The sequence below is a fragment of the Rhinoderma darwinii genome, chromosome 2 (assembly GCF_050947455.1).
Source record: "Rhinoderma darwinii isolate aRhiDar2 chromosome 2, aRhiDar2.hap1, whole genome shotgun sequence".
Taxonomy (NCBI): Eukaryota; Metazoa; Chordata; class Amphibia; order Anura; family Rhinodermatidae; genus Rhinoderma; species Rhinoderma darwinii.
The window spans coordinates 83,762,825-83,779,283 of NC_134688.1; the positions used below are offsets into that span (position 1 = coordinate 83,762,825).

Sequence of the window (16,459 nt, forward strand, 5' to 3'; positions counted from 1 at the left end):
AGCGATTTTTAGATTTTTTTTGGGGTGTTCATCGTGCGGGATAAATAACATTATAGTTTTATAGTTTGGGTCGTTACGAACGTGGCGATACCAAATATGTGTACTTTTTTTAACGTATTCATTTTTTCCCTATACACCGTGTTCCAAATTATTATGCACATTGGATTTAAGTGTCATAAACGTTTAATTATTAGTTTTTCAATTAAACTCATGGATGGTATTGTGTCTTAGGGCTCTTTGATCATTGTAATCAATCTCAGACACCTGTGATAATTAGTTTGCCAGGTGTGCCCAATCAAAGGAAAACTACTTAAGAAGGACGTTCCACATTATTAAGCAGGCCACAGGTTTCAAGCAATATGGGAAAAAAAAAGGATCTCTCTGCTGCCGATAAGCGTGAAATAGTGCAATACCTTGGAAAAGGTATGAAAACATTGGCTATTTCAAGAAAACTTAAGCGTGATCATCGTACTGTGAAAAGATTTGTGGCTGATTCAGAGCACAGACGGGTTCGTTCAGATAAAGGCATAATGAGGAAGGTTTCTGCCAGACAAATTAATAGGATTAGGAGAGCAGCTGCTAAAATGCCATTGCAAAGCAGAAAACAGGTATTTGAAGCCGCTGGTGCCTCTGGAGTCCCGCGAACCCCAAGATGTAGGATCCTCCAGAGGTTTGCAAGTGTGCATAAAGCTATTATTCGGCCACCCCTAAACAATGCTCACAAGCAGAACGGTTGCAGAGCGCTCAGAAATACATGAAGACTAATTTTCAAACCGTGTTGTTTACTGATGAGTGCCGTGCAACCCTGGATGGTGCAGATGGATGGAGTAGTGGATGGTTGGTGAATGGCCACCATGTCCCAACAAGGCTGCAACGTCAGAAAGGAGGTGGCGGAGTCATGCTTTGGGCTGAAATCATGGGGAGAGAGCTGGTAGGCCCCTTTAGGGTCCCTGACGGTGTGAAAATGACCTCTGCAAAGTACGTAGAGTTTATGACAGACCACTTTCTTCCGTGGTACAAAAAGAAGAACCGTGCCTTCCGTAGCAAAATTATCTTCATGCATGACAATGCACCATCTCATGCTGCAAAGAATACCTCTGTGTCATTGGCTGCTATGGGCATAAAAGGAGAGAAACTCATGGTGTGGCCCCCATGTTCCCCTGACCTCAACCCTATTGAGAACCTTTGGAGCATCCTCAAGCAAAAGATCTATGAGGGTGGGAGGCAGTTCACATCAAAACAGAAGCTCTGGGAGGCTATTCTGACATTCTGCAAAGATATTCAAGCAGAAACTGTCCAAATACTCACAAGTTCAATGGATGCAAGAATTGTAAAGGTGATATCAAAAAAGGGGTCCTATGTTAACATGTAACTTGGCCTGTTACGTTTTTTTTTTATTGAAAGAGCTTTTGATTTCTGTAAATATGACCTCCTGATGCTGCAAATTCAACAAATTACCATCTTAGTTCTCTTTACAAACTTTAAAAATTTTTGATCTCTGTTGTGCAGAATAATTTGAAACAGTGCATTTTGAGTTTTTTACTTCTAAAAAAAACTTGTCATTAGGAGATTTGTTCAATAAAATTCCCATTATACTCCAACGGTTGGTGGCTTGAAGATTATACTGACTGTCATTTGCATCGACCATTTAGGAAAATCAGCGAAAAATAACATCTGCATAATAATTTGGAACGCGGTGTAATGAAAGTTTTATTATAGGAAATAAAGCATTTTTTGTTTATATAACTTATAACTTTTATTTTTACACTTTTTTTAAAACATTTTTATTACTTTTTTTTACTTGTCCCACTAGAGAACATTTAGACTTGCAGCTTTGATCGCTGCTAGAGTACATTACACCTACCTACGTAGTGTAATGTATTCTAACTGTCATTGTGACGTGACAGTCACACTGACAGGAAGCCTAGGAGGACCGGACGGAGGCTGCTCCTCCGAGGCTTCTGTACATGGCCTCCGTTTTCCCCGACAAGCATCGGCAGCTCCCACAATCACTTAGTGGGGGCTGCCGATGTGCTTCAAACTCCTTAAATGCAGCAATCAGCGGCGGTGGTCCACTGACCGGCAAGACTGGAGTGTCAGCTGCCGGGGACAGCTGACCTCCCGGTTCCCGGACACTGTGCGTTAGGACAGTGTGTGCCGGGAACCGCTCCGCAGCTGTACATCCTGGTGCGGGAAGCAAGCCCTCTGCAGGACGTACAGGTGCGGCGCAGCGCGTGAAGAGCTTAAAGAGGCTCTGTCACCAGATTCTCAAATCCCTATCTCCTATTGCATGTGATCGGCGCTGCAATGTAGATAACAGTAACGTTTTTTGTTTTTTTTTAAACGTAAATTTTTGGCCAAGTTATGAGCTATTTTATATATATGCAAATGAGGTTTGAAATGGACAATTGGGCATTTTTTTTTCGTTATGTCCAACTGGGCGTGTATTGCGTTTTTAACTGGGCGTGTTTACGTGTATGACGCTGACGAATCAGTGACCAGTCAGCATCATACACTCCTCTACATTGATTTACACAGCAGCGATGTGCAGCCACATAAACAGAGATTAACGTTAATCAAGTGTCCTGATAATGAATACACATGAAATCCAGCCTGGACGTCATGTGTATTCAGAATCCTGACACTTCTGACTCTTTTCTGTGAGATTTCCAGCAAGTGAAACGAAATCTCGTTTGCCTCCGTAATCTCGCGAGATTTCGTTTCCCTTGCTAGAAATCTCAAAGAAAAGAGTCAGAAGTGTCAGGATTCTGAATACACATGACGTCCAGGCTGGATGATCATGTGTATTCATTATCAAGACACTTGATTAACGTTAATCTCTGTGTATGTGGCTGCACATCGCTGCTGTGTAAATGAATGGAGATGAGTGTATAATGCTGACTGGTCACTGATTGGTCAGCGTCATACACGTAAACACGCCCAGTTAAAAACACAATACACGCCCAGTTGGACATAACGAAAAAAAAACTTCCAGTTGTCCATTTCAAACCTCATTTGGATATATATAAAATAGCTCATAACTTGGCCAAAAATGAATGTTTTTTTTAAAAAAAACAACACGTTACTGTTATCTACATTGCAGCGCTGATCACATGCAATAGGAGATAGGGATTTGAGAATCTGGTGACAGAGCCTCTTTAATGCCTGTGATATTATTTGCTTATCTGATATGTTACGCAAAAGGCTCCATCATCATAGCAAAGATTAGAGGTGACATTGGGCAACCTTGTCTGGTTGCATTTTAAAATGCATCTTGATTCCAAATTATTTTTGTACAATTTCTCTCTCTTTAGGCCTCATACACATATTACAGATCTGTGTTGAATAGATTTGTAACACAGCACTGATAGCCTGCTATGGGTTTATATTGTATCTCTGTGTGCCTCTAATTTTGTAAGGAGACATACAGAGGTTTTTCTCACATTATAAATCCTATAAAGCTCTATCGAATGCCATATTAAGGAGCTATTCTCCCCTAGAAGCACTGCTTAATTGTACGCTGTTATCAGAATTTATCATACGTAGTGTGAAGGATGATTTATTTGCTTATATTCTCTGTATGAAATGACATTGTGAATTATCAAGCAGGAGGCCGAATTACTAAGATATGTAATATGTGAAAGTGATGATAATGTTTAAATGATTTAGTTTCGTGCAGCAGCCATCTTGTCTGGAGTTCCCATTTTGGTTTTATTGTAGTGAATAGGAAAGTCATTGTTCCTTTAATACAAGTAATGTTGATTTTGTATGTTTTATCTTTGACCTTGGTTCCCATGCGAAGATGGACAGGGAGGGAGATGGGAGGGTGGCAAGTATGCGTGAGGGAAGGTCTCCCCCATCTCCACGAGGACATTCTGTCCAAAGGAGATTAGACACCTGCAAAACCTAATGTGTGAAGAATTATAATGATGTATCTGGGATGTATTTTATTGTATGCTTTTTACTGAATAACAAATATTGTTACAGTGTCTCTGATTGGTTTACCTCAAGCCTACACCCCTTCTGAATTTCAGTTTAACAGTTTGAGTCTGATAATAAATCCTTCAGAGGAGCATTTTGAACATTTCAGCGTGTCTGTGTGTTTTCTTCTCCTCTCTCGATATATATATCGGTGAAATATCCTAATTAGGATACTGACTAATGGAGTCTGGCCTTGAGATTCTGTTTGTACTCGTATAAATTTCAGTCTAATATATTTTGAGCGATGGATTTCCACGACAGTAATGGTGCCGAAACCCGGGAAGATTGCACGTCTGATAAGCTGTCACTGGAGAGGTCTGGCTTTGCATCTGTGAATTACAAAAAACCGCGGTAGGTAAGGAGCTTATTCTTACACCATTCACACATGTATTGCGTAAGCCTTGGAATCTAGCTGTCAGATGTCACTTCTTTGGACGAGGCTCCTTAGTCAGAACGGGTTGAAAGATGGATCCAAAAAGGTATGTTGAAGCTTTTTGTGTGATGAAGGATTGCAGGTGTGTACGTGATCTTAAACTGTTGATATGAAAGACATGAGAGAATTTTTGCCAGCAATTACATTGTTAACAATTGTGAGAAGTGTTAAACCTCCGCCTTTGGAATGCAGTGACATAGCGCATGGCGGAGAGAAGTCGTAACTCACATGTGAAGTATTTGAAATGCAAATATTGTAGTCTGGACTGTGAGGAAAAAACAAAACTTCTGCTTGCTGCTTTGTTGTAGTGTCATTTGTTATTTAGTTGTGTAAAATTGTTGAGGATTAATAGTTGATCTGTTACCCGTTTGTCTGGGATTATAGTTGGGAGATACTGACTGTTTGTAGGGGAGAGGACAGTTGGATAGTTGTGAGTAATATCCTGTAGTACCACAGGGGCTTCAATGGTTAAGTCCTGATAATGTAGAATCCAGTGCAAGGAGAAGCAATTGTGTCTATATTGAATTTGCACTCAATACCATTACCCAGTGCAACAGGGAAAACTTTGAATACTGTATTAGAAAATCATTTATATTTTCCTGGCTCATTGCCAGACAGTGATATTGTGTGTAAGGGTCCATAAACCAGTTGTATGCATTGCCAGACTGGCATAAGGTGGGAATCAGTACAGACTGATTTCTAGCACATGATAATCCGGCATATACACTTTGATGTAAAATAACATCCAAGTAATTAAGTCTGTAGTAGTATAACATCAGACTGCTGGATTGAATACCGTTGTAATATAACATCCTGTATTCAATGAATGACCCTGACACTTACCCCAGGTGCCACCTGTGTCGTAGTACAGTGAAGGACATTGGTATTGGCTCAGACCCACAGCCCGTAAAGAAATTATCACCAACATAGATAACAGCCCACTAAACTATAACCCACAGAGTGAACGGCTGAGCGGGGAGGATAATATATATATGTTACCAAATATAATTTGCATGTGAAACCATTGCAAAGTGCTAGAGGAAAGAGTTTGGGATATATATGCTACATCATGGGCTGTATGAACCAAAAGACACCCCCCGGCAGCAAGTGTTCTGCATAAGTGAAGTGTTACCAACTCCTGCTTGAATCAATGGAGGTTCATGAATGTCGATTGTGTTGAAGAATTTGCTCTTGTAATTGTTGATTGGCAGCATTTTGTCTGTTCTTGATGTTCAATCCAGTGAGGGATCAGAGGATCCTACTGCTAGAATGTCTGGAGGAACGACTTTTGATATCGTATTGGTAAGACAGTCTAGGAGATAGACTGGTCTGAGATATCTGTCGGCAAATGTGGCATGGCCTGTTTTCCTGGAGGTGGGGGATTTACCGGAAATCACCCTACTGCTCTCCGACCATGGGGTCAGGAGGAAGTTGGACAAAGATGCTTTGGGGCACTGGTCCCGGCCAACATTAGAATGAGCAAAAGGAGCTGGGGCTTTAATTGTAAAGTATGTGAAGGCAAAATAACACACTGTAAAAAAATTGTTGAAGAGGCTGGCAGCCGTAAGATGGATGTTTGCATGTGATAAAGATAATGGTTTGTGGAAAGTTGAGAAAGGGAGTGGAGTGGCCAGGACAAGGCATAAGTTTAAAGGACAAAGCAGGTGATTACAGGTGGTTACAAGTAAGATGATTTGAGAAAGAACAATTTAAATACAGGTGTAAATTTTCATTGGAAGAGTGAAGAAAACGGAGCAGCCGGGTACATTGCAGTGACTAACGTGGGTCAGAACGGGGGGGGGGGAGTGTAATGTGAACATGTGTGATGTGATGAGACATCTGTGTGATGTGTGTAATGTAACATGATTGATGTGATGAGACATCTGTGTAATGTGTGATATGTAACATGTGTGATGTGATGAGACATCTGTGTGATGTGTGCAATGTAACATGTGTGATGTGATGAGACATCTGTGTGATGTGTGCAATGTAACATGTGTGATGTGATGAGACATATGTGTGATGTGTGTAATGTAACATGTCTGAAGTTTGAAACTAATGGCCACAATAAAAGCAGAACTATATTGTATGTTTCCTATTTTTAACAGCAGTAATGTCCAAAAATGTTAGTGTTTTGTGTATGGGGTTAAAATCAGTTCCACTTTTTTTATTTTTTTATGTAACGTGTCTTATTTTCGCGCACGCGCAGTCGTCTGTAACTACACCAAGCGAGAAAAATATTACAGCCGGCTGGATCTGTTTGTAAAAAGATAAAAGCTATACTGCAGATTAATGTGTTATAATGTGATAAGATTTAATGTTGGAATGTTTTGATGTTAATTCAAATGAATTAAAATACAGATATTGTGAGACACGGGGTTTTGAAAATGTATATGCCCCCTCTGTTCCCTATTCTTATGTACAGCTTATTGGTTTGCAGTAATTAATATTACCAGATATATTATTTTCTGTGTTATTGAATAACTAATTACATTTGTCTTGTTTTTGTTTTCACACATGAGGCACGTGTTATGGGGCTGCCTAAATGTTATTTTTGAAAATGTGAGATGTTTTACAGGTAAATGGTTGCAGGTCATTTTAAAGATAAAATGTATTTTTGTCAGGAGAAAGTAATCTTTTTTGTTCCAGGCTGTTGTGTATTACAGGGGGTTAAACTAGTGCCCCCCCCCCCACCCCCGATAGAGTGCCTAATTTTATTATGTTGATATGTAGTTTTGAACCCTGCTACATTACTTTGGCAGAGTCCAAATAGGAGGGAATGTTCAAGGGACTGATCAGGTAGTTTTGTTTTCAGTTTTATTTTGTTTTGAATTAATGAATTTGGTTCTAGGAGATCTACAAAATGTGTATGAGCTTCAAGGAGTAACCCAGATTAAATGTTTATGAGCTTCAATGAGTAATCCAGATTAAATGTGTATGACAATAATCTACATTTTGAGGTTTTTCTGTGTAGATGGTTCCAGATCCTTCCAGAACGGTGAATATGGCACTGGGTAAGCTGTGCTGTAGTCTCCACCCAATATGAACTATTGTGTAAGAGACCATCCCTCTCCAGCAAATTTACACAGGAGGCAGAGGTGACGTCACTCACAGATGAGTCTTTACAGATTTAGATGGGGAGAAGGTAAAACAAAAAAATTGTTTGAATATTGTTTATTTTATGCCAGATTTCAGTAACATATTTTGTTTGTTTTTGTATTAATCAGGTATTTACAGGACCTGGTGGGTGGGATTTACAAGTGTTCTGGATCATCAGATGAATGTGGAACAATAAAACTCCACCCTTTTGAAATGTTCTATCTATATGTGACATGGGTTTCCAATGTAAATTTTTGTAATGTAGACATACTTCATCATATACAGTATGTGTAGAACAGGATACGAGGCACAAGGTAAATTACCCAGAAACCACTCTCACCTTCTTGTTCATCTCAAGGAGCAGAGCTGGAGGTGCTCGCTGAGGCTTGTAACCTGGCAGAAGGTAAGACGGCCGACATTTACACTGACTCTAGGTACGCTTTTGGCATCGCCCACAATTATGGGCCCATTGCTAGTAGGAACTTTATTGGATCATCGGGTAAGCCAATTGAGCGAGCAAGAGAAGACAGAACTGACAATAAGGGTATGTGCAGCCAGGTATCAGTAAATTGGCTTGTCCCTGGATACAATAATGCCACCACTAGGTTTGTAGCAGCCGGCATGATGTGCGCACGGCGTGACATAGGTAAAACAGCAAAGGTACCTGTGAAAAGTGCAGCCCGGCCAGATTAACAGTCCCAGCGACTGCAGAACATACAACTGCCCGAGGTAGAAGTGTATGACAATGTTCTCGTGTGTGTAGACCTGTTCTCAGGGGGGCCTGAAGACCGGCTGGTATTTTCCCCACTGCAGACGTTGTGTGTAAGTGACAGGGGAACAATGTTATCCCAAGTATTGACCTGATGTTTGTACAATAAGATATCAGCAGTTCTCTAGATGTTATTCCAAAGTTAGTTTGTTTAATAATTGTATTTAAGAAGTGTTGTGGGAATATTAAATACAGAAGTTAAGTTCTATGTAAAGTTCTGGACCAGCCTTAGCATTGGACTATTAGAGTCATGCGTCAGATAAAAGGTACAGAAGTGGAATATTCCCATTTGAAAACACTTTTAGTTATTTGTTTTTTGTCGTTGTTATTGTGAAAGGAAAATTCTGTGCAGTGTTTGTGTGTATATATATATATATATATATATATATATATATATATATATAAAAAGAAGAAAAATGAGTTTGCATGTATCACTTCTAGTTATTGCTCAATGTGAACGTTTGATGTAAAGATGTTATTTGTTAATGTTTTTCTTCAAATGAATTATTTGATTAAGATCAATTAATGTTTATACAATGAAAAACTTTGTTCTCCACAGGAAGAGTCCAACTGGGAGCGGAAGGCGTGAGAACCAGAACGTGGACGGATAAGGGAAGGTGAACCGGTAACACCCAAGGCACTCTTGATGGCACTTGCATTGATGGTGTATGACCTCACATATGCCCCAAGACTGCAAGGATCGATTTGGTAAGATCTAATTGGTATGTCCCAGGCTTTACAGCTGTTGCTGTTAAATTCTGTTAGAGCTGTTTGATTTGCCTACAGAACAGTCCTGGCAGACCGGTGCCAACCTTATCATACCCGCCTCCCACGAAGAGAACAGACCTTGAGAGGCCTTCCCATGCAATACAAATTAGAGTAAGAAAAATTGGTTTGCGACATTTGTCAGATAAACATGTGGAATCTGTGTATATTTTGGTGAGCTGGAAATGTTCCAGGCAATCAGCTCAGATCAAGGTACAAATCCTGCTGGAAAGCGTGACACCAAGTGCAAATGAAATGTACCCAATAATTACACATCTTCTAGGTGCCCTGTCCATTGGAACAGAGAAGTTTTTCTTATATAAAAGGTGTTTGTTTGTTTGATTTAGTTTAAGGGCCTGACATTGTTATTGTATGTACTTAGAACAACTTTTATAGTACGTAGATGTTATAACCAGATTAGTATTTATTTTAACAATTGACAAGGGTTGGGGGTCCCCGGCAAGTGCCAGTAAACATGAACTAAATGATTTTTAATACGATGAACTCCATTACTGAGATGCGGCAGGCGCAGCCGGAGCCAGTACAACGCGTTTGTCATGAACTGACGGCAGTGTCACAATTCCAAGCAGCCGCCCACACAAGTAACTTACCGGAGGAAGAAGACATATGAGCGGAGGGTTTGTGGTGTCACAATAACACTCCACTAATCCGCCTACGTGGGATCTCACACCAGGCTCACAGCATGAGGTGTTGTGTACAGCCCGGTGACGTAAACTAAAAGAGACGGGGTCTGAAAGATGAGAAGGACCAAACCAAGTCCTGATAACATCAGCAAAGTTCAAAGTAAAGACCAAAGACCTGAGTGAATCCATCAGCAGTATCAAGTGTTTTAATCAGAAGACAGGAGAAGAAGAGGACGATGATGTACATGACTTGTCAATACACTGGTGGGACCCCATACCCTAACCGGACATTGGTGATGGCATCATATTAGTTGTGGCCCTATTGATATATTGTTTGAGTTTCATAATCATAATATATAATTTCTGTAATTTAATATGAGAAAAAGGGGGGTTTGTGAAGGATGATTTATTTGCTTATATTCTCTGTATGAAATTACATTGTGAATTATCAAGCAGGAGGCCGAATTACTAAGATATGTAATATGTGAAAGTGATGATAATGTTTAAATGATTTCGTTTCGTGCAGCAGCCATCTTGTCTGGAGTTCCCATTTTGGTTTTATTGTAGTGAATAGGAAAGTCATTGTTCCTTTAATACAAGTAATGTTGATTTCGTATGTTTTATCTTTGACCTTGGTTCCCATGCGAAGATGGACAGGGAGGGAGATGGGAGGGTGGCAAGTATGCGTGAGGGAAGGTCTCCCCCATCTCCACGAGGACATTCTGTCCAAAGGAGATTAGACACCTGCAAAACCTAATGTGTGAAGAATTATAATGATGTATCTGGGATGTATTTTATTGTATGCTTTTTACTGAATAACAAATATTGTTACATTGTCTCTGATTGGTTTACCTCAAGCCTACACCTCTTCTGAATTTCAGTTTAACAGTTTGAGTCTGATAATAAATCCTTCAGAGGAGCATTTTGAACATTTCAGCGTGTCTGTGTGTTTTCTTCTCCTCTCTCAATATATATCGGTGAAATATCCTAATTAGGATACTGACTAATGGAGTCTGGCCTTGAGAGTCTGTTTGTACTCGTATAAATTTCAGTCTAATATATTTTGAGCGATGGATTTCCACGACAGTAGTTATTAGTAAAATCATTATAATAGGGCGTGCTTCTAGGCTAGAACATGGTGCCTCACGAATGCACCATACACTAGCATATGAGGTGTCCTTAGGTCTGTAATAAGGACTCCGTGCACCCAAATTTTACGTGAGCCCTTCTAATTACTAAGTGTAAAGGGAAGTGTTTTATATATTTATATCTATGTACATGTGAGTGTAGATATATATATTTGACCCTCCAGAAAGGTGTATATTCCTACCCTCCGGGTAGGTAATAGGTAATGAGACACCCTGGGGGATGGAAGCCATAAGCAGTGAACAAATCCTGTAATTCCAGGAAGCAGGAAGTTCCCACTGCTCGCCCCCCCCCCCTACGCCAGGTAATGAGATTCCATGGGGGGGCCATAAACCGATGCCCCCCCACTTGCACGTGCATGGACATGTGATGTCACACAGATGTGTGCGTGAGGGTTTAAAAGGACAATTGTCCCACACTCTTGCGTCTTGTTCCTGCCTCCCTCAAGACACACCAACTTTGGACCACATGAGCCACTAAGTATCCACGTGTAGCAGCAGCTGCACGTAACCCTCTCCCCCCTACACAACTAACCCTTACTTCTCCCCCCTAACACAACACTTCCGTGTTCAACCCTTTCCCACTATTTACCTCCTATCCCCTGGTACACAGCAACCCATTCCCCTTGTTAACACTTTATCCACCTCATCCCATGTTAACCCTTTAGTGCACAGGGAGTTATTGCTAGGAGGAAGTGGGACAGAAACAGTGAGCATGTGTATTGTATTGTAACGTAACTTCTATGTATTTTAGTTAGAGCCAGGTGGGGAGGGTCTCACAGAAGCAAGCATGAGTGAATGCACTGTATGTTTAGGTAAGTGGGTGGTGGTATAAATTAGGATTGTGATACTGTGTTTATACTGTTCTACGTATAGTGTGAGCATACTCAATATATATTAACTTGTTATATGTAGGGATTAGTTCGGAATGCACTAGATCAGAGACGGTGCACGAATAGGGTCCCAACCCAATCGTATTTTAGAGAAAGTATTCGGCACACTGAGTCGTGAGTTTCAATTTCTTGGAATTTATTATATTAGATGCCAAGGGCTTGGTGCAACGTTTCGGTCAAAGGACCTTCGTCAGGCACTCGTTCCTCCGGGTTACTGGTATATCCAGATGATCGGCACTATCCTCAGAATGGCGGGTTTCCGCTCCTTTTGGCTACTTTCTCTACGTACTGATACTATACGGTGATCGGTTACTGTGTTCTGTGTTTGGTGTATATTATATGTAAGTGTGATTATTTTGGTAAGAAATATTATCTTTATTTACTGTACGGTCTTATTCCCTTAAGTAGCAGCAAAAGCAATTAGAGCGACGTTAGTATAAAGGAAAGGTAGGGGATCTAGGCATAACCCTAGTGACCCTGATTATAAAGGAGATAGTAATGGTGGGTGACACGAGTAGGTGAATCCCACCATTACACCAAGCCTTTAGCACTAAGGCCTCTTTCACACGACAGTGAAAAACGGCCATGTGATGGCCGTCCTTTTAACGGCTTTCACATGGCCGTTTTCAGAACAATGATATTCTATGGGTGTATTCACACGGCCATTTTTTTAACGGCCCGTGAATAATGGCCGTCAAAAAATAGGACATGTCCTATTTTTGGCCGTTTTAACGGCCTGACGGCCCCCATAGAAGTCAATGGATCCGTTTTTAACGGCTGTCAATACATGTAACAACCGTTAAAAACGGATCTGTTACATGGGGATTGGCAAGGGAACTACTAGTTCCCATGCTGGCTATCGTTGGCATACTCACGTTTGCGGCGCTTCTTCAGGTGTGGTCACTCGTCTGTGGTCACTCGGGTTTGAAGGCGCCTCGATGACGTCATCGCCCCGTCGCGCTGCCTTGCCAGATCCCGTGCAGACGAGTGAACACAAGTGAAGAAGAGGAGAGACGGCGCTGCTCTCGTGAGTATGTGGCACGATCTATAGGCAGGCTGGTGTGGCATCTACAGGGAGGCTGGTGTGGCATCTACAGGCAGGCTGGTGTGGCATCTACAGGGAGGCTGGTGTGGCATCTACAGGGAGGCTGGTGTGGCATCTACAGGGAGGCTGGTGTGGCATCTACAGGGAGGCTGGTGTGGCATCTACAGGGAGGCTGGTGTGGCATCTACAGGGAGGCTGGTGTGGCATCTTCAAGGAGGCTGGAGTGGCATCTACAGGGAGGCTGGTGTGGCACGATCTACAGGGAGGCTGGTGTGGCACGATCTACAGGGAGGCTGGTGTGGCACGATCTACAGGGAGGCTGGTGTGGCACGATCTACAGGGAGGCTGGTGTGGCATCATCTACAGGGAGGCGTGTGGCATCATCTACAGGGAGGCGTATGGCATCATCTACAGGGAGGCGTGTGGCATCTACAGGGAGGCGTGTGGCATCATCTACAGGGGGTGTGTGGCATCATATACAGGGAAGCTGTAAATAGTGTATAGGTGTAATGGCAGGGGGTAGGGAGACGGACAAGTGAGCCCTAATCTACCCGCCACTCTGTCCCTGCCTACTTGCAACGACCCGCCCTAGGCGACGGGGTACAACTGGGCGGCAGTCCCTGCGCTCAGTAAGTGCACGACAAACACGACAAACATACAAGGAACACAAGCAAGGAAAAGGGGCCGTTGCCCACGGCAACACCGTGAGCAACCAGAGTGGTGAACGAGCCGAGTCAAGCCAGGAGTGTGCGAGGTACAAAACGAAAAGCAGAAGAGTAGTCGGTAAGCCAGGGTCGGTATGGAGCAGGATCAAAAATAGCAGGAGCTGTAGCTGGGCCAGGAAACCACAAGGAAAGAAACAAAAGCAATAACAAGCACAGAGGGACAGGAAGTGCAGGCTTAAATAGACCGAGGGCGGGAGCTAGCTGAGTCTGGCCAGGTTACGATAGGCTCTCCCACTCCTAAGCCTGCCAGCCTGAATGGTGGAAGCAGGAGTCAGTCTCAGGGATGTATTCTCAGGTGCTGACTGATTAGTTCTGGGAGTTAACCCTGCTGTGCCTGGCAGATCCTTTACAGTACCCCCCCTTTTATGAGGGGCCACCGGACCCTTTCTAAGTGGACCTGGCTTACTGGGGAAACGCAGGTGGAACCTCCTGACCAATACCCCAGCGTGAACATCCCGGGCGGGTACCCAAGTCCTCTCCTCGGGCCCGTATCCTCTCCAATGGACCAGGTACTGGAGGGAGCCTTGGACCATCTTGCTGTCCACAATCCTGGCCACCTCGAATTCCACCCCCTCCGGGGTGAGGATGGGAACAGGAGGTCTCCTCGAGGGAGCCAAGGACGGGGAGCAGCGTTTGAGGAGGGAGGCATGAAACACGTCATGTATCCGAAAAGACGGGGGTAACTCCAGCCGGAAGGAGACAGGATTGAGGACCTCAATGACCTTATACGGCCCAATAAACCGGGGAGCAAACTTCTTGGACGGAACCTTGAGACGCAAGTTCCTAGACGACAACCACACCAGATCCCCGACCATAAACAGGGGGTTAGCAGAACGTTTTTTATCAGCCTGAGTTTTTTGTACGCTCTGGGACACCTCTAGATTTTTCTGAACCTGGGCCCAGACTGTGCACAGTTCCCGATGAACGACCTCTACCTCAGGATTGTTGGAACTACCAGGTGAAACGGAGGAGAACCGTGGATTAAACCCAAAATTACAAAAAAAAGGAGAGACCCCTGACGAGTTACTGACCCGGTTATTAAGGGAAAATTCGGCGAGGGGAATGAAAGAGACCCAATCAAATTGACAGTCAGAGACAAAACACCTTAAGTATTGTTCTAGAGATTGATTAGTCCTCTCCGTTTGGCCATTGGTTTCAGGATGGAAGGCAGAGGAGAAGGACAGATCAATCCCCAACTTCATACAGAAGGCTCTCCAAAACAATGAAACAAATTGTACCCCTCTGTCCGAAACAATATTGTCAGGGACCCCATGGAGACGCAGGATGTGTTTGACAAACAAGGTAGCCAACGTTTTGGCGTTGGGTAGTTTCTTGAGGGGCACAAAGTGGCACATCTTACTAAAGCGGTCCACCACCACCCACACCACCGACTTGCCTTGGGATGGAGGCAAATCGGTGATAAAATCCATGGAGATATGTGTCCAAGGTCTCTGGGGAATGGGCAACGAACGCAGTAAGCCCGCTGGTCGGGACCTGGGAGTCTTGGACCTAGCACAAACCTCACAAGCGGCGACGTAGGCCTTAACGTCTTTAGGCAACCCAGGCCACCAATAATTTCTGGTAATGAGGTGTTTGGTACCCAGGATGCCTGGATGGCCAGATAGTGCAGAGTCATGATTTTCCCTAAGTACCCTTAGCCGGAATTGCAGGGGAACAAACAGCTTGTTCTCAGGAAGGTTCCCGGGAGCTGCACCTTGATCAGCAGCAATTTCAGAGACTAAATCAGAATCGATCGAGGAAATGATTATACCTGGAGGCAAAATACAAGCAGGATCTTCCTCCGAAGGAGGGCTGGCCATGAAGCTACGCGACAGTGCATCAGCCTTAATATTTTTAGACCCAGCCCTATAGGTAACCAAAAAATTGAATCTGGTAAAAAATAACGCCCATCGAGCTTGTCTCGGGTTTAGCCTCCGGGCAGATTCTAGGAAAACCAGATTCTTGTGGTCGGTAAGGACCGTTACCTGGTGCCTAGCCCCCTCCAGGAAGTGGCGCCACTCTTCAAATGCCCATTTAATGGCTAAGAGTTCGCGGTTGCCAATATCATAGTTACTTTCAGTTGGCGAAAACTTCCTGGAGAAGTAGGCACAGGGGCGGAGATGGGTGAGGGACCTGGTACCCTGGGACAAGACAGCCCCCACTCCCACCTCAGATGCGTCAACTTCCACGATAAATGGCTCCATTTGGTTGGGCTGAACCAGCACCGGGGCCGAGACAAAGCACTTCTTAAGGACCTCAAAAGCCTGGACAGCCTCAGGAGGCCAGTGGAGGAGATCAGCACCTTTGCGAGTGAGGTCCGTAAGGGGCTTAGCGATGACCGAGAAGTTAGCAATAAATCTCCTGTAGTAATTAGCAAACCCCAAAAAACACTGTAACGCCTTCAGGGAGGCAGGTTGGACCCATTCCGCCACAGCCTGAACCTTGGCGGGGTCCATGCGGAATTCATGAGGAGTGAGGATTTGACCCAAAAATGGAATCTCCTGTACCCCAAACACACATTTTTCGGTTTTGGCAAACAGTTTATTTTCCCGAAGGACCTGGAGCACCTTCCTGACATGCTCCACGTGGGAGGACCAGTCCTTGGAAAACACCAGTATGTCATCAAGGTACACTACCAGAAAAATCCCCAGGTAATTTCTCAAAATCTCATTTATGAAATTCTGGAAGACCGCAGGGGCATTACACAACCCAAAGGGCATGACGAGGTATTCAAAATGGCCTTCGGGCGTGTTAAACGCAGTCTTCCACTCATCCCCCTCTTTGATGCGAATAAGGTTATACGCCCCCCGTAGATCCAATTTAGAAAACCATTGGGCCCCCTGAACCTGATTAAAGAGATCAGGAATCAAAGGAAGGGGATACTGGTTCCTTACCGTGACCTTATTCAGGCTACGGTAGTCAATGCATGGCCTAAGACCACCATCCTTCTTCCCCACAAA

General features: G+C 43.4%; 1 long non-coding RNA gene across 2 annotated transcripts in view; it reads right to left on the bottom strand.

The window, feature by feature from the left end:
* LOC142742273 (uncharacterized) overlaps window positions 1-16,459 on the bottom strand; it is a 150,773-nt gene that overhangs the window by 87,117 nt on the left and 47,197 nt on the right. The gene's annotated exons all lie outside the window — the stretch shown is intronic.